Here is a 20,624-nt window from a genome sequence, read left to right as displayed (position 1 = left end):
GTTGCTGCTAGTTGGATTGGTATGATTTGGAAATAGTTTCATGTGACTTGGAGGGTGGATCAAATGAATAAATATTTTGATATTTGGGAAAATGGGGTTTTCATGATGGAATCAGGGAATGGGGAATGTGAGGAAGAACCTCATGATGTTAGACTTAAACTGGAGACTTAAATTGGAGTGAACACACATATACCTTCTTTTCTCTGGAAGACCCTAGAAACAGCGACACCCCGGCAGTAATGAGCACACCTTGGGATCATATCTTGGTTCTTAAGTACCATTCTTCAGCAGAAGAGACTGGGACATCTTGGAGAAATGGCGGAGTCCAGAGTTGGAGCAAAGAAAATACTAGACGGACCTAGAACATTTTATTGCATCAGAAAGTAAGGAAGTTCTCAAATAATGAGGAAGACATGTGCAAAAGAATACAAGGGCCATCTTGAAGGAGCTCCCACTGATGAAATCTGGAACAATTTGAGCAGTAAAAAATGCTAATGAAGTAAAAAGGAGGGGCTGTGGAAAACCCTTCTCTACCAAAGCATATTAACTGTTAAGTGTAAGGAAAGAATGATACGTTTTCCAAACATCTCCACGTTGCAACCGCCACGCAATAGCTGATTCTGGCAAGGACCACTAATGGATAGCAAAACCCCTGGGTGAAAGTTTCCTGGAGAAGGGGATGTTTACACAGTCCCCAAGTGTCAAGGAAAATGGTAGGCCTGGGACAGCGCCTTAACCAACTGACCAACTTGGTTGGTCAGTAAATGGGACCGAATAGTATCAGGTGTTCCTTGAGGAGATGAAATGGGGAGCATGTACCTTTGTAACCACGAGTGCCCAAAAGGTTTAGCCTGCATCTGATGATGCGGACACAACTGGACCCCTACCAGTTGGGGGACAGTCTACAACCCAATTGGTCTGGATTCTTTAAAAACATCAACGTCATAGGGAAGGAAGAAAGGAAAGTCAAACAGGGCACCGTAAAGTGAAGGAAAGTGAAGGATAAACAAGGACTGCTCTTGCGTGGTATGCATATTTATGGAACTTAAAAGTTGAGGAGGGATGGTGTCTGCATCACTGGACTTTAAGGGGCTCAATGGAGACATTTGGGGGAAGTGCTGCTGGATGGTTCCATGTAGCTTGGACCAGCTGGGTGACTGTCCCTCTCTGAACTCTATTTTCTTCCTCTGCAGATGAGGACAGTGCTGAGAGCCTAATATTGAGCTGGGGAGGAGGAGGGACTGGGAGGACGGGTGTGAATGAGAAGGTGCATGTGGTGCGTAGACAAAGAGAAATGAACCTGTCATGAGCACAGTAGATGCCTGGCAAAGGTCGGATCCTTCCCCTTCTCCCCTAGCTGACCCCACTGTCCTGTGTCCACGGTGGGCTACTGTCTTTGAAGCCACATTCTGTCTCTCTGTGGCCCCCAGCCAGGGTGTTGCACCGCTGTCCGCCCTGATGCCCTTACTCTAGCCCCACACTTGGGACCACTATCTCCACCCCCATACCTACGGTACCTGATGGGGGTATGGAGGAGGGAACCATACAGCTATTTGCTGAACTTTCTCTCGACATTCCCTCCCTCTGCCTGGCCGCCTCAACCCTGACTTCCTGGCAAGCGCTCTGGTTGCTATTTCATCTGGAATTACTGGAATCCCACTGTCTCCTGTCAGCTTCTTCCCCCTCCCCCGGCTCTCTTGGGAGACAGGCAGGATGGATGGTCTGAGTTGCCAGGGTCGTGGCACAGCCCAGTGCACACACATATGCTGGCTCCCCTCCCGTCTCCATGTTTCTGAAGCTTGCTTTATTTTTCCCTCCACCTCCTTGTGCCTATCTGCCTAAAGATATTCTGTTGTTAATCCCTCCCTAGCTCTCTCGCTGTCTTTCTCCCTCACTGTATCTCTGGGATTGTCAGTATCTCGCCCTCTGTTTCTCTCTCTGTCTCTATCAGTCTTTCTTTTACCGCCTTTCTCTTTCTGGGGCTATTTCCACCCCAACTTCTCTAGATGCCAAATGCAACATTTCCTCTAGAGGATATCAGGACTATTGCCTTTGGAAGCAAATCCTCACTCTGGAGTCATAGGTGGATGTGTGGCCTTCCTTCGTGCCTCTGTTCCCGGCTTCCACCTTGGGAATAAAACAGGACCTCCTGCAGGAGGTTCTCCAGCAATTAACAAAGTGACACAAGCAATCACCCCACAAAATCTCCAGCAGGTTAGAACCCTCACTGCTCACGTGGATCTACAAAGCTCCCCACTCCTGCCTCATGCATGTGCTCCAGACTGGCACACACCATCCTGCTCCTAAACAGGACAAGCTGGTTTCCCTCCCAGGCTTTTGTCCTTGCTAATCCTCTCCTTGGAGGGCTCTTCCCGCAGACTTTCACAGCATCTGTCTGTCACATCATTCAGGCCTCCAGACACTCCCGGTGGTTTTGAAACATGTCTTCACATTCTCAGGCATTCCTCCTTTCCAAAGGCAAAGCTCCACAGCCCTCCTCCTGGAGTGTGACTCAACCCAAATGAATAGGATGTGGCAAAAGGGACAGTGTGCAACTCCTGAGGCTGGTCACAGAGGTGTTGGAGCTTCCCTCTGCTCTCTCTTGGATCACACCCCTGAGTGGAACCGGCCACCGTGTTGTCAGGAGGTTCAGGCTGCCTCCTGGGGACCTGTGTGTGGACAGGAGCTGAGGCCTCCCGCTCACAGCCAGCACTGACTTGCCAGGCATGTTTGGGATCCACCTTGCAGATGGATCCTTCAGCCCCGGTTGAGCCTTCAGATGATACTGCAGCCCTGGTTCACGTCTTAATTGCATCCTCATGGGAGACCCTGAGCCAGAGTCACACAGTGCTGCTAAATTGGGGCTAATCCATTGTGTGGACGTAGATAATTAGTACAGTCTCAATTCCTTTACTCTGATGCCATACTTTATTTCTGTTTACTGATTTTTGCCCCCACACTGGGTGGTAAGCTCCATGAAGGCAGTGCTGTGTCCGTGCAGATCACCACTGTGTCCCCCAGGCCGATGCATGGCGCTCACTCAGTAACCATGGCATGAGTGAAGGGAGATCAAGGATTTCAGGCTCAGCCCAAGATTCCACCTGTGAATCTCTGTCCCCAAGGAAGGCAGGAAAGCTTGCCCAACGCCCTTTCTTGTCTTTCTGTGTTTGGTTTCCCACACCTTCTGTGGCTTTCTGTTTGGTTTTATTCCTGGATGCCTGACAGGGTGGGGGTTTGCACAGCTAAAGAGGTGTCTGTGGGAAGAAGGGCTCTGCGTGCTTTCTCCTCTAACAAGCTGAGCCCAAAAAAAGGCACTCCCCCTCATGGCAGCAGGGACAAAAATAGCCTGGCTGCGGGATTCTGACAGAGGTGGGATGGAAGATGCTGTGTGGCTGAGGACTGGGGCAGCTCTGCTCTCTCTGGGCAGCCAAAGGGTACACCACGCTGATTGCTCACCACATGTGGCCCATCACCCCCTTACTCATTTCTCATCCTTCAACCCAGTCATTCTCTATTGATTATTTACTCATCTATTCATTTTTACCATTAATCCATCCATCCATCCATGTGTCCAGCCATCCACCAATCCCACATGCATCCATTACCATCTAGATATATTTTAATTCCATCTGAACATCTTTGTGCTCTTATGGTAATTAATGAACTTATTCACCCAACCATATGCTTATTTATTATATATATTAATTCGTGAAGTCATTCACTAACTCACGGAACCTGCAATTCATTTCAATCCCTAAGTCTTTACTATAAGCCTAGTTGGCCCCGGGCGCTGTGCCAGGCTCTGGGCTTATTTGCAAACGAGACAGACCTGGTCCCTACCTGTGTGCAGACCACCTGAATGATTTCCTCCGATTCAGGTGAGTTGCTGGTCATGAGGTGCGGTGAAGTGAGGACTACATACCTAAAATCTGAAGACGATGTGATGGGGCCACAGCAGAGTGAACACAGTGTTGAGCCATGACACCTGCTGCTGGTCCACCACCTGAATCCTGAACCTCGCTGAGCCTCAACTTCGTCTTCTGGGAAATGGGAACAATGTAGATACCCCCATCATGCATGGCCCCCATGTGAATGCAGTGAGGAGCGCCTTTATAAATTTCAGAGTGCACTGCAATTGTGATTGCATGTGTTCCTGTGTGTGTGTGTGTGTGCACAGTGTATCTTTCGAGTTTCCTATCACCCACACATCCCTCCCTCCAGAGGGATCATCTCTGGCATTCCACTGGGTTGGCAGACAGCAGCTGGCCCCCTGCCTTTGGAGTTCTTATTGTGAATCCAAGGGTTTTGCAGGGAGCTAGGAGTCCTTCCTCCTTGGGGAGGAGATCATTCTTGTCTTGGTTTCAGTCGGGAAATTATTTAGATGCCTTTACACATCCCCTCTAGAACTTCAGATTCACAGGGTCGAGTGCATCTTCCAAGTTTATTACTCAAGAATCACTGTGGCTAATCGCTGTTGAGCCCTTCATTTGCTTGTGACCCCAGGCAGACGGTCTCACTTCCCTGAGCCTCTGTTTCCTCTCCTGTATGCTGGAACTTTGCAACCCTTGCAAGGCTATGGGCTGGGAACATCATGCGAGCAGTGTGGGTGCCTGGTAACAGGCGGCTGTTGCTGGCAATTCTCAAGGATGGTGTAAAACCCACTCCTGAGTCCGCAGAGGAGAGAAGCCCGGGACTCTGCCCAGAACAGAGGGGGAGATCAGATGTGATTTTCTTTTTCCAATTTATTTCGTTACTGGCCCCAGTGACATGGAAGGAGGTGGGAGATTCTTCCTCATGGTCAACACCTATACAAGGTTCTTTCCACTCAGCTTTGCTGTTTATGAAGCAGGGCTCTCAAAGCTGGTCTAGCCAAGGGGTAGCAGACAGGGGCCCCTCAGGCTGATGACTGAGCTGGTCCCAACTGGTTTTGAAAAGCAGAGACTCAGTGAGGCCGTAGTGAGAAATCTGAGGCCCCAGTGCCCTCCGCCCGGAGCCCACGAAGATTGGCATGCCCTTGAGACCCTTCAGGGTCAGTCCCACTGTCCTGCTCCACCCCTGCTCACCTCCTTCTCCGTTCCCAAGCTCATCCTGACCATATCCCAGGCACATCCCAGAAGGAGCCTGGCTGTCCTCGGCATAGGCTGTTCCTTACTCCTAAAATCCCTTTCCTCTTGCTTTCTACCCAGGTAATCCCTATTCATCTTTCAGGTCTGGATTCTACCAGGTTACACCCGGGGAAAGACTTCTCTGACCCGTCCATGGGCTGGGGAAAGGGGTGCTTCTCCTTTGTAGACCCACAGCTCGCTGGGCCCCCACTAAGAGTCCCCATGGGTCTGTTTGCTTGTCTCCTTTCCCCCCGGGGACCATGAAGTCCTCAGAGACCTGGTGAGAACCCCATTCACTCTGTGCTCTCAGGCCCAGTAACAATAGCACATAAACACATCCAGAGGCGTGTATTGAATGAACGAGGAGAGATACAGAGGCAGAAAGACATGGGGAAAGACAGACACAGAGAAAGAAAAAAAAGGAAGAAAAGAAAGAACAGATGGATTATTTGGGGCACAAAACCTTGGATCTTGTTTCTTTCCAGCGTCTGTTTTTTGACACAATCATCAGAAGATAGTACCTGAGGTGACCCCAGCAGGGAAGAAACAGGACCCGTCTTCAATGCCATTATGCTGTCGTATGGACAACATCTGGCAGTGAAGAGCAGCCTGGTGTTGGAGTCCAGAGACCAGCTTGCAGATCCCTACAAAACTTGCGAGAAACCCCCTTTTCCTCTCTGGACCGCTGTTTCTGTATCTGTTAAGTGGGAGCCGCATCCACATACCCTGGTCGGAACGTCTGGGTCTCTGGGGATGCTTCGGGATACCTTCACAGAGGAAGGGAGCCTGGACGGGTGATAGCATCACTCCAGGCAAGTAAGCTGGACCCAGCAGGGGAGCAAGACCCAGACAGGTAAGGGAGCAGGAGGGAAACCAGGCTGCGGGAAGGAAAGCAGGCTGCAGCGCCAGCCAGAGGAAGGGGAAGCGGAAGCTGAGGCTGGGGCGCAGCGGGGCGGGGCGGGGAGGGGAAGGGCAGCCCGCGGGCGCTCCATATCGCCAGGTGTACCCCATTCCTGTTCTGGACCATGGCTTTGACCTCAAGATGTCTTCAGGTGAGGGACACCCGATCGACCTCACTGGACCTGAGAGTGTGATTTCATCCCTCCGGATTTGCGTAGACAATGTCTCCCCGTCCCTCTTCCATCACCCCTTCCCAGCCAAGTCCTAGTGCTCAGTTCACACGAGGCGAAATAGTTGGACGCTGGGAAAACATTAAGTCATTGGTGGATTTTTTTCCCCCGTTTCCACTTGCGTTTGTTTGTTTCCTGTAAGGTTGCCTGACACTAGCCAGCCTTGAATTTGGTCCTGTTCCCTCCACAGCTGGGACCCGGGGAGCCCAGCTCAGGCCGTGCACAGAGCCGGTGGCCTGTCAGGCAGCCAATGTACACAGACAGCAGGGGGTGCTCAGGGGAAGTGAGATAATGAGAACAGCTCCCTCAAAACACCACCAGACTGTACCCCCCCATCATGGCATAACAGAGTTCCGTCGATCAAAAGACTATCTAACTCTGAAAGGCCTCCTCCCCCTGCTAGCTTCAGCCACACAGGAAATGTATGAGCCCAGGGGTCCTTGACCTAAGAGAGGTCCTTGACCTCTTCGAGACTTGGGCAAGTCATTCCAACTTTCTGTGTTGGTTCCATCATCTGTTAAATGGGTTGTTGTGGTGGCAGACGTAGTAAATGAAAACACAGGGCACCTGGTTAGGTTTGAATTTCAGAGAAATGATGACTTTTCCGCATAAGTATATCCCAGGCTCTGTTGGGGATATACTTATGTTGAAAAAAGTTAATTTTGTTGCTCTGAAATCAAAATTTAATGGGGCGTCCTGTATTTTATCTGACAACCCCAACCGGTAACAATAAAGTGAAATGTGTTCCCACACATCATGGTGTGCCCAACTCCACAGAAAGCAATCAGAACTTGGTAGCCAAGTCTAGTAGAGTCAGACCAGGAATACCGGGCATTGAATACTAATATTAATTAATGTTAATTAGTTATTAACATATTAATACCGACATTAAAACCCATCATTTACTGAGCAGCTACTATGTTCCAGGCACGTTCTTTGCATTATTATCCATTTCCAATTACGACACACTCAACATGGTCCGTTGAGCCCCCATTTTGCTGCCATACCAGGACTCTGCAAGATTAAATCCTAGAAAAGCCATGATTGTCCATGGTCCCCATGCTGTTCGGAGCACCCTGCAAAGGTTACTTCCTTGAATGCCCCCACCACCGCTGTGAATAGATACTATTGTTCTGCTATTACTATTACCTTTATTTTGCAAACAAGGAAACTGAGACCTAAGACTTACCCAAGGCTACTTGACTCATTTGTGGCTGAATGGAGCTCCAACCCCAGACAGACTGGCTCTGTCCCAAACCTCAGCTGCCTCCCAGCCTCATATACCGCGTATACAGTAAGTGTTCCCAAGAAGGTACATGTCACTCACTAGCTGTATTCCATTTCACCATCCTGTCAGCCCTGTGAGCAGAGGGCAATTTCATTTTTTTAAAATCTCTTTTTAAAAATGTTTATTTATCTCTGAGACAGAGAAAGAGAGAGAGAGAGACAGAGCTTGAGCAGGGGACGGGCAGAAGGACAGGGAGACCCAGAATCCGAAGCAGCCTCCAGGACTGAGCTCTCAGCACAGAGCCCGATGTGGGACTGGAACCTATGAACGGCGAGATCATGACCTGAGCCAAAATCGGATGCTTAACTGACTGAGCCAGCCAGGCACCCCCAGAGGGCAATTTTAGATGGGGCTTGAGACTTCTCCTTGCTGTGCACCCTGAGTCAATGTCAGGATAAATGTTTACAGAACCCCAGAGGTGAGCGCCGGAAGGACCTGGGGTAACTCAGAGAGAGGGGAGGTAAGGGGTCCGTGCGTGGAGTTCATTCCTGCCTCCAGCTGAGAAGCTTTGAGGCTTCCTGCCTGCGTGACCTTGGGCAAGGTCCTTGGCCGCTCTGGACCCCTGTCGCTCCGTCTGTAAAACGGGAGTGCCAACAGTACCTTCCTCTACGACTGGACTGCTGTAACCTTTAAATGATTCAATCCACAAAAAGCATTTAGCGCAGTACCCGCCCCCCCCCCCCAACCCCACCCTCGGCACACAGAAACTGCAGAATAAATGTGAGCCGTCGAGATCGCTTTCATGCGTCTTAGTTTGGGCACCTCCAGAGCAGAACTGGAGATGAGGACTCCAGGGCGGGCGGCTCCACTGGGAAGGTAACTCACGAAGCTCCCAGGGCGGTGGGTAGCCGGCAGGGGGACCGGGAAGGGAAGAAACGGATAGGGAGTGCGGAGTGAGCATGTGGTTGCTGTGGGCAGTGGGCGCTCCGTCTTGGAGACTGGGTAGGACACACCCCAGAGTTGTCAGCCCAAGGCAAGGTTGCCGGGGTATTCATCCTCCCGCGCCTGTACCTCACGGTCGAAGGTTGCTCCCAGAGAAATGCGCCCCCAGCGTCCCTGGCCTGGTCCAATGCACAGACCCAGTGCACCTTGCAGACCTGAGAGAGCCCCTAGGGACGGGCCAGCTGTAGGGTTCCTGAAAGAGTCCATGTCAAGCGGACGTGGGCACATCTGTACAGCTTCCCTGGAAGATTCGATCTGATTCAATTTGATTAAAAAGCATCCTTCTGCGAAAACCATGACAACGATAATAATAATGCAGGCTGAAAACCAGGCGCGTGGTGTGACCCCCGCACCCCTCGTGAAATACCCAGGGGGGTGTTCTTCTCCGAAGCAGACAACGGGGCGCCTGGCTGGCCAGGGAAGCACCCCAGATCTCCTTCTGCTCCGAGGAGGAAATGGGGCAGCTGTCTGGGTTCTAGGACAGAAAAGGACACCAGCCGTCCTTCAGGCCCGCACACCCCGCCGAGGCCAAGGTGCTAACCGCAGAGGCTGAGGGCCCATAAAGCATGCTGGGCATCTGCTGGTGGCTGGCTGGAGGCAACGCCTGTCAGGGACCAGCGCTCAGCTTTGATTTAGCATCTGAGCAAAGGTTGAAAAGAAAAACGGGGTGGAGGGAATGCCACTGGATTGGGCAAAAATATTCACTCAGAGCGGTCGTGTCAGGAGTCCATTCAACCCAACCGAGAAGAAGAGAATTACTCTTTAGATTCCTATATACAGCACCTCCCGGGTGCCCGGAGTTTTACATGGATCTCCCACACTCACCTAAGAGTAGATGCTATTTTATCCCCATTTTCCAGAGGAGGAAGTGAAGGCTCAGAGAGGGCAGGCAAGCTGCTCAAGGACAGACAGCAAGAAATGGGCAGAGTTGGGATGAGGGCCCAGCACGGGGTCCAGAGTGTGTGTGGGCATTAAGTAGCCCCCTCCTGGATATGGGCTATGGGAATAAACGTTGTTCCAGGACACATGGGCAGGCAGTGATGGTCAGTGGTTAGCCTGTGGCTCTAGAATACGATTACCTGCCTTTATTTCCTGGGCTTTCTGTGGCTTTCACTGAGCGATGTCAACTCTCTGGGACTCAGTTTTTTTATCACTAAAACGAGGTGGGGGGGCGGCTGGGTCGCTCAGTCGGTTAAGCGTCCGGCTTCGGCTCAGGTCATGATCTCACAGTTTGTGAGTTCGAGTCCCGCGTCAGGCTCTGTGCTAACCACTCGGAGCCTGGAGCCTGCTTTGGATTCAGAGCCTGTCTCCCTCTTTCTCTGCCCCTCCCCTGCTTGCCCTCTGTCTCTCTGTCTCTCTCTAAAAATAAATAAACATGGACAAAACTTTTTAAAAATAAAATAAAAAATAATAAAATGGGGACACCAAGAATGTGTGCTTCCTTGGGTAGTCTGCAGATAGAATGGTGTCATAGTTTAATTTTCTCTCTAGAGTAACGGATGCTTCATAAATATCCCACCCATCTCAGGACTATTTATAATTCACAAGGGGCTCTCAGCAGCAAAAACAAACAAACAAAAAGAGCTTTCAATGGTGGAATCTCAGCCATTGCACAGACGAGCAAACTGAGGCTCAGCAATGCAAGATCCCTTGCTCAGGTCAGATAGCTGGTAGGCACCAGAGCCAGAGATCCAGCCCAAGACTACCCAGTTCCAGAGCCCAAGAGTCCAGCCACCCTCAGCTGAGCTGGGAATGTGAATTTCCTCCTGCAAACATCTGATGAAGGCACTGAGGGTGGCTGTGTTGCCCTGGGAAGATGGTAACCTCACCACCCTGCCAAGCAGGCACTTGGGTGTGGGGGGTGGGGGAGGGGGGAAAGTTTGGTCACAGCTAGTCAACCCAACTGGATGTTCCCTTGTTTGTTCTGCCAGACATTGGTGTCTCAGTGGACACCAAACCCACTTCACTGTTCCCAAAGCCTCTGCCTGGTGAGTCCCCTCCCCCCTCCAACCTAACTGCAGTCCTGTTCAGAACAGCCTTTCTCCATGAACACATCCCCAGATGTTTCAGACTTTGCAAGATTCAGAAAGCCATCTGTATCCAGAAAGAAAGAAAAAGGAAGAAGGAAGGAAGGAAGGAAGGAAGGAAGGAAGGAAGGAAGGAAGGAGAAAGAAAGAAAGAAAGAAAGAAAGAAAGAAAGAAGAAAGAAAGGAAGAAGAAAGGAAAGAAAAGAAAGAAAGAAAGAGGGAGAGAGAGAAGGAAGAAAAAAAGAAAGAAAGAGGGAGAGAGGGAGAGAGGGAAGGAAGGAAGGAAGAAAGAAAGAAAACAAGAAAGAAAGAAAAGAAGGAAAAAAGAAAGAAAGGAAGAAGAAAGGAAGGAAAAGAAAGAAAGAAAGAGGGAGAGAGAGAAGAAAGAAAGAGAGAGAAGGAAGGAAGAAAGAAAGAGAGAAAACAAGAAAGAAAGAAAAGAAGGAAAAAAGAAAGAAAGGAAGAAGAAAGGAAGGAAAAGAAAGAGAGAAAGAAAGAAAGAGGGAGAGAGAGAAGGAAGAAAGAAAGAGGGAGAGAGAGAAGGAAGGAAGAAAGAAAGAAAGAAAACAAGAAAACAAGAAGGAAAGAAAAGAAGGAAAGAAGAAAGAAAGGAAAAGAAAGAAAGAGGGAGAGAGAGAAGGAAGAAAGAAAGAAAACAAGAAAGAAAGAAAGGAAGGAAGGAAGGAAGAAAGAAAGAAAAGGGGAGAGAGAGAGAAGGAAGGAAGGAAGAAAGAAAGAAAGAAAGAAAGAAAGAAAGAAAGAAAGAGATAAGAAAGAAAGAAAGAGGGGCGCCTGGGTGGCGCAGTCGGTTAAGCGTCCGACTTCAGCCAGGTCATGATCTCGCGGTCCGTGAGTTCGAGCCCTGCATCAGGCTCTGGGCTGATGGCTCGGAGCCTGGAGCCTGTTTCCGATTCTGTGTCTCCCTCTCTCTCTGCCCCTCCCCCGTTCATTCTCTGTCTCTCTCTGTCCAAAAAAAAAAAAAAAAAAAGTTGAAAAAGAAAGAAAGAGATAAAGAAAGAAAGAAAGAAAGGGAGAGAGAGATAAGAGATAAGGAAGAAAGAAAGAAGAAAGAAAGAAAAGAAAAGAAAAGAAAAGAAAAGAAAGAGGGAGAGAGAAAGAAGAAAGAAAGAAGGAAAGAAAGAGGAAGGAAGGAAGGAAACAGAAAGAAAGAAAGAAAGAAAGGGAGAGAGAGATAAGGAAGAAAGAAAGAAAGAGGGAGAGAGAGGAAAGAAAGAAAGAAAGAAAGAAAGAAAGAAAGAAAGAAAGAAAGAAAAAGAGAGAAAGGAAAGAAAGAAGAAAGAAAAGAAAAGAAAGAAAGAGACAGAGAAAGAAGAAAGAATGAAAGAAGGAAAGAAAGAGGAAGGCAGGAAGGAAGGAATAAGAAAGAAAGAAAGAAAGAAAGAAAGAAAGAAAGAAAGAAAGAAAGAAAGAAAAAGAAAGAAAGAAAGAAAGAAAGGAAAAGGATTTCATTCTGGATGCCGGGCCACGTTAGCTCATGGCCCAGTTTTCTGGGTCATGGTTAGAGGTGCGTGATACTCTTATGCAAGGCATTTGGCGGCAGAGAGACTCAAGTTCCTAAAGATTATTATTTTAACAAACCCAGCTTTGACGTGTCCAAAGGCAGCGGGAGGCTCTGAAGGGTTTTCCAAGAAAACGTGTGTTTCTTGGGGTTATTATTTCAGACTCAAGTTCAGGGAGGGAGACTGTTTTGCTCAACTCGTGTTTCTGGAAAAACAGGCGCTTGGAAAGAGTTGGACGAGGCGGGCAGGATGTGGAACGGAGAGTTGCTGGCCTGGGGAACAGGGGCCGGGGGAGCTGGGAGGAGACGGGCCAGCGCCCCAGTGAGGCCTCCTCTTGAGCTCGGACTCAGCGGCCTGGCCCCCGTCCTCGGGCCGAGGGAAGAGGCTGCCTGAAGATGAGAGCTGTTTGAGCTCTCTGTTGGCTGGGTTCAGCCAGCCTTTCCCACCTGGAGCTCAGATGGTGGGAGAAGACAGGACCGTGGATGCAAGCCGCCATCTTGGTTAGCTGTGCAAGGCGGGGGCTAAGGCGTGGGGGTGCTGTGTAGACATCGCTAGCCCCCTGCAGGCTTCAGCTGCCCCACCGGAATCAAGAACCTTGAAGGTTCATGTGCGGCCCAGCCCTTCCCTGTGGCTCCCCAGTCCCCCATACCAGTCTCTTCCTCACGCACTGGGCTCCAGCCTCACGGTCCTGCCAGGCCCATGGCCTTTCTTTCTGCCTAGATCTTCTTCTTTGCTCTTAACTCAGCTCTCATCCTTCGGACGCCATTTAAATATGCCCTTCACCGGGCGGCCTTCCTCCAGCCCCCAAACTGAGTCAGGGGACTCTGCTACCCATTGTGCCCAAGTCAGGCTCCCCGCAGCATGTGGCCCCGCCCAAGGATGGGAGCAGAGCTCAGACCCCGCGGTCAGCCCATGACACCAGACAGATACCAGACAGACTGACAGACACACGGAGACACCTTCTTCGCGCCCCTTCTTCTTAGGACTGTGCGGAAAGCCCTACTCCGGGGGTAAATGGATCCAACCCACCTTCATTAGGGCTGCTCAAGAGTCAATCAAAGCCATCTGCTTTACAAGAAAGGACCCTTTGGTGCCGACCCGCCATTCTGTCTCACGGACTCCGTCTCCCCCAAGTTTCCTCCATTTCCTCTTGTCCCCTGGCTTCGTTCCAGGCGTCTCCCAAATCCGCCAGGCAGAGACTCCTCCGATAAACCTCCTGCCAGGAGATTCCACCAGGAGACCGCGCGTTCTCACGTCTCCCTTGCTCCCGGAGCCGGTTCCTTGGGGGACCTGTCATCCCCTCAGGCCCGGAGGTGAGTCATCAGCATGTCACGTGTCCCAGTGAATGTCAAGTGTCTCCTGCTTTAGAGCCTCACGCCCTGGACTTTGTTTTATGGGGTTGGGCTGTCTGGGGCTGCCGCCGATTTCATCCATCAACTCGGGACCGCTCCAACACTAATGCTGAATTTATAGAAGTGGTTAAACAAAGTGTTGACAATATGGACGGCGTGTTTCTGATTAACACGGCGATTCCGAGGGAAACTGCCAACTGCGGGGAAGTCAGTAAAACACAGCAGCGATTTCCCAGGCTCAGTAAGTTTGGGCCTTGACATCACAGGATTAACAGATGTTGCGCAAGGAACTTGCAAAGCTTTGCGAGGCGTTGTTGAAGGAGGGTGGGCTCATGCACAGACTAAGAGCCCCTCCCTCCCCCCTTCCTTCCTTCCTTGCCTCCTTCCTTCCTTCCTTCCTTGCCTCCTTCCTTCCTTGCCTCCTTCCTTCCTTCCTTGCCTCCTTCCTTCCTTCCTTGCTTCCTTCCTTCCTTCCTTCCTTCCTTCCCTTCCCTCCCTCCTTCCTTCCTTCCCTTCCCTCCCTCCTTCCTTTCTTCCTTCTTTCCTTTCTCTTTTCCTTCCTTCCTTCCTTCTTTACTTCTTCCTTTCCCCCCTCCTTCTTTCCTTCCTTCCTTGTAAAACTGAATCTGAATTCTCTTCCGGCCTTAAGAATCTCCATCAGGAAACTCTGTTAGCTACAGGGAAGATCGCAGACTCCCACTCTTAAGGCGTATCATAACACAGCTAATGTGTATGGAATAATTACTGGGCACCAGATACTTTTTGTCTCATGTCATCCACATGCACAGGGGACTGGCTGTGACTACCTTCATCTTTCTTAATTTGAAAAAGTTTAAAACCTGCAAACCGTTGCCAAAATAGTGCAGAAAGCTCCCATGCCCCCTTCCTCCAGCAGCCCCCGTGATGCTTAGCATCTTATATAGCCTTCGTGCATTGTCAAAACCAGGAAGCTGGCCTTGGCACAATGCTTACACCTTATTTGATCAGTTTTGCACAGGCACTCTAGAGAGAGAGTTCTATGAGATTCTATCACAGGCACAGACTGCCAGTGGCCATCACACGCGGGATGCAGAACAGCTCTGTCCCCACGAATAAGCGAGCTTCCTGGGGATGCTCCGTATAGTGGCCCCCTCCCTTGAACCTCAACCCCTGGACACCACTGATGGGTTCTGATCACTGATTTTGCTGTGTCCAAAAGATTATGTAAATAGCATTGGAAGGCTTGTTGCTTTTGAGTGGCATTTTTTTTTCACGTGGCACAACACCCTTGAGATCCAACCACATTGTGTGTATCAGCAGCTCATTCCTTTTTGTGGCTGCATAATATTCCGGCGCATGGATATACCACAGTGCAACCAGCCACCTGCTGAAGAATGTCGAGGATGTCTCCAGTCCGGGACCAGTATGAACAAAGTGGGAAAGACACTCATGTTCGGGTTTTATGTGGTTGTTGACGCTTAGCCGGTGAAGTCACGGAGGAGACAAAGGTGCATGTGCCTTGCCCAAGGTCAAGCAGCAGTCTGAATTAAGATTTGAACTCAGGTAGTAACTGTGGAGACCGTCTGCACGTCTGCAAAGGAGCGGAAAATAATTAACCCTAAAAAGTTAAGTAACGCTCCGGGAAGTTGCGCTGTGTTTATTCAGTGGTTTGCTGTTCCCACGAGACTATGCCACGTGTTCCTTGAGGTATTGGGAGCAGAGCTTGAGAAATCCCACAGAGTCAAAGCCAACCCGCTGGCCTGGCATGCAGGGACTTCCCAACATGGCCTCCCTCTGGTTCTCATCGGCTGCCACTCTTCCCTGGCTGATCAGAAGTCCTGCGCTATTTTCCCCGGAGCGGCCTCTGAGTTTCCAGTCTTCCTGGTTCTACTCACACCTCCCTCTGCCTGGAACACCCCTCCTGCTGCAGCCTCCATGGCTGTAGCTCATGCCTCCTTCTTTCCCTTAGCAAGTACCTCTTTGGAGAGGCCGTTTTGTCTTCCTCCCCCGCCACCCCCAAGCACATTCTCAGCCCCATGAATATCTGTCCACTTTTATAAACATGCATCTATTCATTAAGCAAAGCTCCCTGAGGACCGAGGCTGTGCCAGGCACTGAGCCGAGCCCCGGGAAGCAAAAATAAATAATCCATAACCTCAGAGCCGCGGCTTGGTGGAAGTCCGTCTACAGACATAGAAACACATGCCGCACAGTGGGACAATTGGATGAAGGCAGAGAGAGAAAATCACAGCGCTTGGCAACTGGAAGCCCTGAGTTCGAGTTCCCGATGGGCTGTATTTTAGTCTGCTGGGATGTTCTAACAAAATGCCATAAACTGGGTGGCTTCAACCATAGAAGTTTATTTTCTCACAGTTTCCAGGCCGGAAGGCCAAGATCAACGTTACAGCTGGTTCGGTTTCCAGCGTGGACCGTAGTCCTGGCTTCTAGATGGTCCCCTTCCTACTATGTGCTCGCTCACATGGCCTTTCCTCACGGTGAGTGTATAGACCGAGAGACAGAAAGAGAGAGCTCTCTGGGGTCTCTTCTTATAAGGACACAAATCCAATCAGATCAGGACCTCAGCTTTATGACCTCTTTTAAACCTTAATTACCTCCTCAGAGGCCCCCATTTCCAAATACATTCCCGTTGAGGGGTAAGGCTTCAACGTAAGGATTAGGGGGGCACAATTCAGTCCACAGCAGGCTCCTTCCTATCTGGGGGTGGGATTCGTTTCCCATCCTCTGTCACATCTTCTTAGAGGGTCTATGGAGGGGGGTGTGGGGGTGCCCGGTGATGCAGACAGGCTATCTCCCCAGCTCAAGCTGCTGAAGTGAGGAGCTGGGCTCCCTCCCTTGCCAGAGGCAGCCGCACCCTCAAAGGCCAGCGTCCCCAGGGACCAGTGCCCCACATTAGCCCGCGGCACAGGAATCCTTCACGCATCTGCGGCACAGAACATCGGAGCAGGCAACGTCCGGTTGGGGCAGGGGGAGTGAAGACAGAGGGCCTACGGGAGGGACTGACCTTAAGTTTTGCAGCTCCATAAACATCCCGGGCAACCCACACTCCCATCTGCAGCCGATCGTCCTCCAAGAACCTTTCCTGCTTGCGCTGCATTTGATTTCCTCCCTCCAGTGGCCTCCTGCTCCCCATAAAACTCAATCTCCTTTTGTTTTCAATTCAATTAAGGGCCAATAATTCCACCCACAAGGCCACACATCGAAAGTGCTGTCAATAACCCAGCTGTGGCCAGAGACAAGGCAGCCCCGGAGAAAGGGACATGGGGAAATCCCTGGGCCCCCGGCCCAGCTGAGCAGAGGGCTGGGGTCGAGGAGAGAACAGAGGCCCCAGTGGGAGTTAGTCCTGACTTCTGGACTTGACCGTGGCCTTCACTGGCCCTATGATCTGGGCCAGGAGTGGTCCTCCCGGGGTTACTCAGCAACTCTATCTGTAAAATGGGACCAAGAAATACTGCTGTGAATTTTTAGCTCCATTCTTCCACTCCCCACGACTATGTGATTGTTATTCAGTACTAATTTTTTAAAGTGTATTTATTTATTTTGAGAGAGAGAGAGAGAAAGAGAGAGCAAGTGTGGAGGGGGCAGAGAGGGAGAGAGAGAGAATCCCAAGCAGTCTCTGAACCACCAATGTAGAGCCCAACAGGGGCTCAAACTCACGAACTGTGAGATCATGACCCGAACAGAAGTCAGGCGCTTAACCGACTGAGCCACCCAGGCGCCCCTATTTGAATACTAATTTGATAACCGGTTAAAACATATACTACATTCATGGACCCCATCAGGAGGCCCATTTGCAGGAACTTGCCTTCTCAAATGTTTGTACAGATATTCAGACAGTCAAGTCCTTAACGTCCGTCAGTCACTAGGGGTCGATTACATACATTGTGCCACAGCCATGCTTTGGAATACCTTTCGGCAGTTAGCGAGACTGGGGGAGAGCTACACGTGATGTTATGAACAGATGATCAAAATATATTGTTAAGGGAGACTTGTAGAAATCACATATATACATATATAGTATGCACACATACATATATATGTAAATACGTATCTCTTTAATTAAGAAACAAACCATATTACAAACAGGATACAAATCCAAACAGAAATAACAGTGATATGTTAAGAGCCCAGTGTGTGTGTGTGTGTGTGTGTGTGTGTGTGTGTGTGTGTGTTTCCCCCAAAGGATGCATGTCCTACTTTAAAATAACAGGTTTTTGAATGGAGAAGGGTGGGGGCTGGGACTTCAGAGTTTTCCGATGAGTATAAATTACTTTATAATTAAAATGTATATAAACCTATAAAACGAAATGAATACCTACTTGTGGTTAAGAACTAGAACCTTGTATTAAGGTAACAGGAAGACTATTTAATTCCCACTACACAACGATAACCACTGCCGACATTTTTATGCATTTCTTTATGAGCCTTTTTCTTTATTCACGTACACATACATTTTTATAATAAAGTTGCAATTCTGCTCCGTGAGAAATTCTGCAGCCTGCTTTTCCACTTAACGTTTTTAACAGAAGGATTTTCCCAGGGCATTAAGATTTACCTAGCGATCGCGCTAGGAGGCCCCAGGACAGTATGGCCACCTGCACTTACTCCGAACCTGTGCGTGTCGGAATTACCCATGAACTGCTACATCGCTCTGATGGACCGGTGCTCCCCCAGACCACGGACACCGCCATCCTGCTGTTTCCCCGGGATCTTTCTTGCCCAGCGCTCTGTACATAGATGGAAGAAGCGAATCAGCAGCAGATGGAATGAACAAACACAAATATTTTTAAATGGGTGCGAAATCGCGGCTGCTGATCCCCTGTTGTCAAGCTCATAGGCTGCCTCCGTTTCTCACCTTCAGAGCAGCAACGATCAATATCCCAGCACCGCACATTTGCATGTAGGCAGAGCTCCGCTCCTGCTCCCTCGAAACCTTTCATTTCGTCTCCGATGCTCTGAGTGGCTCCAGGGTGGGCAATCAGGCCCTCGCCCCTGAGCTTGGCTTTGAACACAGCCCAGACAAACTGCTGTGCTGGTCCCGAGAGGGGAGTGTCATTTCATCCACATAAGAGGCTGGCGATTTAAGCAGGCTGTGGTGCAGCTGGCAAGTCAGAGGTTCCCCCGGCGACGGCCCTCGGTGTGGCGACGGGCCCTTGGGAGTGGGAGCGGCTGTGGGCGAGTTCCCAGGTGGGATTCTAGACGCCCGAACTACATAGCCAACATCTAACAACAGCCTTTGAGTCAGACACAGCTCCAGTTTTAAGTTCAAAGCTTCAACTTAACAGACTCGCGTTCGGATCTCACTTTGCCGCTTCTTGGGGGGGGTTGGGGGCTCTGTGAGCCTCGGTTTTACATCCTTAAAATGGGGACAATGTTCGAAGTCATCTGTCAGCTACTTGTGCGGGGTCAGTGAGAGAAAGTGCAGAGAAAGTTAGCAGAGGGTGCACAGCTGAACGTGATCAAGGTCGACCATTATCCGAGCCTCTCTGGGAACTTTGGGATCAAGCCAGGGCTCCTTTTTTGCCTGCCATGCGAGGCCAGATCCCAGTGCATCAGGCTTGTCTTGGCAGAAATGGAGCCACTCCGTCAGAAGGACCTGTGTGAGTTGGCCTCAGCCATGGACCCTACAGGTTTTCTTTTTTTTTTTTTCTTTTTACTTTTTCTTATTATTTTTTATTTTTTGTTATTTTTTTAAATATAATTTATTGTCAAACTGGTTTCCATACGTGTTTTCTTGATAATTGGAGAAGGGACATTGAGTACCCATGACGGAAGGTCGAAATGATGGGAGGCTAAGGCCATGACGGACCACAGACCCAGGACCCCCAAACACCTCTCCAAAAACAGTCCAAATCTGGCAAGATGAAATTTAACAGACGACTATGAAAATTGTAGAGTTAGATCCAAAATTTCAGCTCCACAAATAATAGCCACTATAAACAATAGCTCAGAATGCCACATTCCATGCCAATAACTGTGCCAAAAGCGTTGCATAAATACCTTATTTAACGATCCCCATTTGCAGAGGAGGGCACTGAGGCTTGGTTTCCAAGCCCACGGTCTTCCTGCTGGTTGATCAGTCTCATGGAGACAAAGCCAGAGGAAGTACAACCCTAGATCCATACTCTTAGCCCATGTGCGTGCCATCTTGGATAACAGGGCTCTCATCACACGGTGCATGTGTTTCAAGGTTGGTCTGGGAATCCCAAAGAGGTTCATATGTCACTGGGTGCCCTCCAGGAGGCTGGCTTTCTGTCCTTCCCACGTGTATGCATGCAACAAAAATGAACTCAGAAGCCACATGTGACAGGTGCCGTGCTAAGCAGTGGATCCAGGGTGGACCAGCCAGAGACAGTCCCTGCCCTCATGGGGCTTGCTGTCTAGGAGGAGAGACAATAAGTAAATGACTCCGGGAGTCCCCTGCTAAGGCTGTTCCAGGGGACTCAGCCTTCATCTAGAATTCCTCAGGCATGCTGGGACTTTACCTGGCTGGACTCAGCCTCTGGCTGAGGGAATCTGCCGCCTCTCTGGAGTGAAATATACATACAGATGCTTGGCAATGTGCCTGCCTCATAGCAAATGTCTGACGTTAGCTGTAATAATAATAATAATAATAATAATAATAATAAAGGTTGCCACTTCAACTCAAGTCATTGACTTTGGACTCGCGGGACAACTTCAGGCTTATTTCTCACTGGATTTGGTATTAGCTCTGCACACTAGCAACCTGTCCACAACGAATACCCTCTGCCCTGACTTTGAGGATCAATGGCAGTGGTTTGTCTTGGAGCTTATACCTCACGATGCCACTGGCTCAAGCCCCCTTTGTGGCTGAGCTTATTTCAGGGCTCAGCCTTGGTCACAGAATGTGTCTCCACTCAGGCACTTTTTAGTCCAAGACTCTCTTCCAATTCATCTCCGTGTGACTCTGGGGCCCCAGATATGTTGGGCCTGGAAATGTCACTTGTGACCAAAAAGTTAAAATGAATATTGCTTTTGAAGGAAAAGAAATACCGTAACCAAAGTCAATGCCTTGCCCCACTTAGAGACCTCCTGTGCGAATATACCTTGTCGTGTGGCCTCCATCAAACATGGCCCCTTGATGCTTGCTGGTTCCTCAGTCCCATTTCACAGATGAAGAGACCGGGGCCACCCAAGGATGTGATCTGGCCAGCAGTCCGGGAAGCCTAAGTCGGGTGACGAATCCATTCTGGGTCCCAGCAGCTCCGCCTGCCCAGAGCTGGAAATCTCATCAGGCGGGAT

This window comes from Neofelis nebulosa, chromosome 11 (genome assembly GCF_028018385.1).
Source record: "Neofelis nebulosa isolate mNeoNeb1 chromosome 11, mNeoNeb1.pri, whole genome shotgun sequence".
NCBI lineage: Eukaryota > Metazoa > Chordata > Mammalia > Carnivora > Felidae > Neofelis > Neofelis nebulosa.
This window is presented reverse-complemented; position numbering follows the sequence as displayed.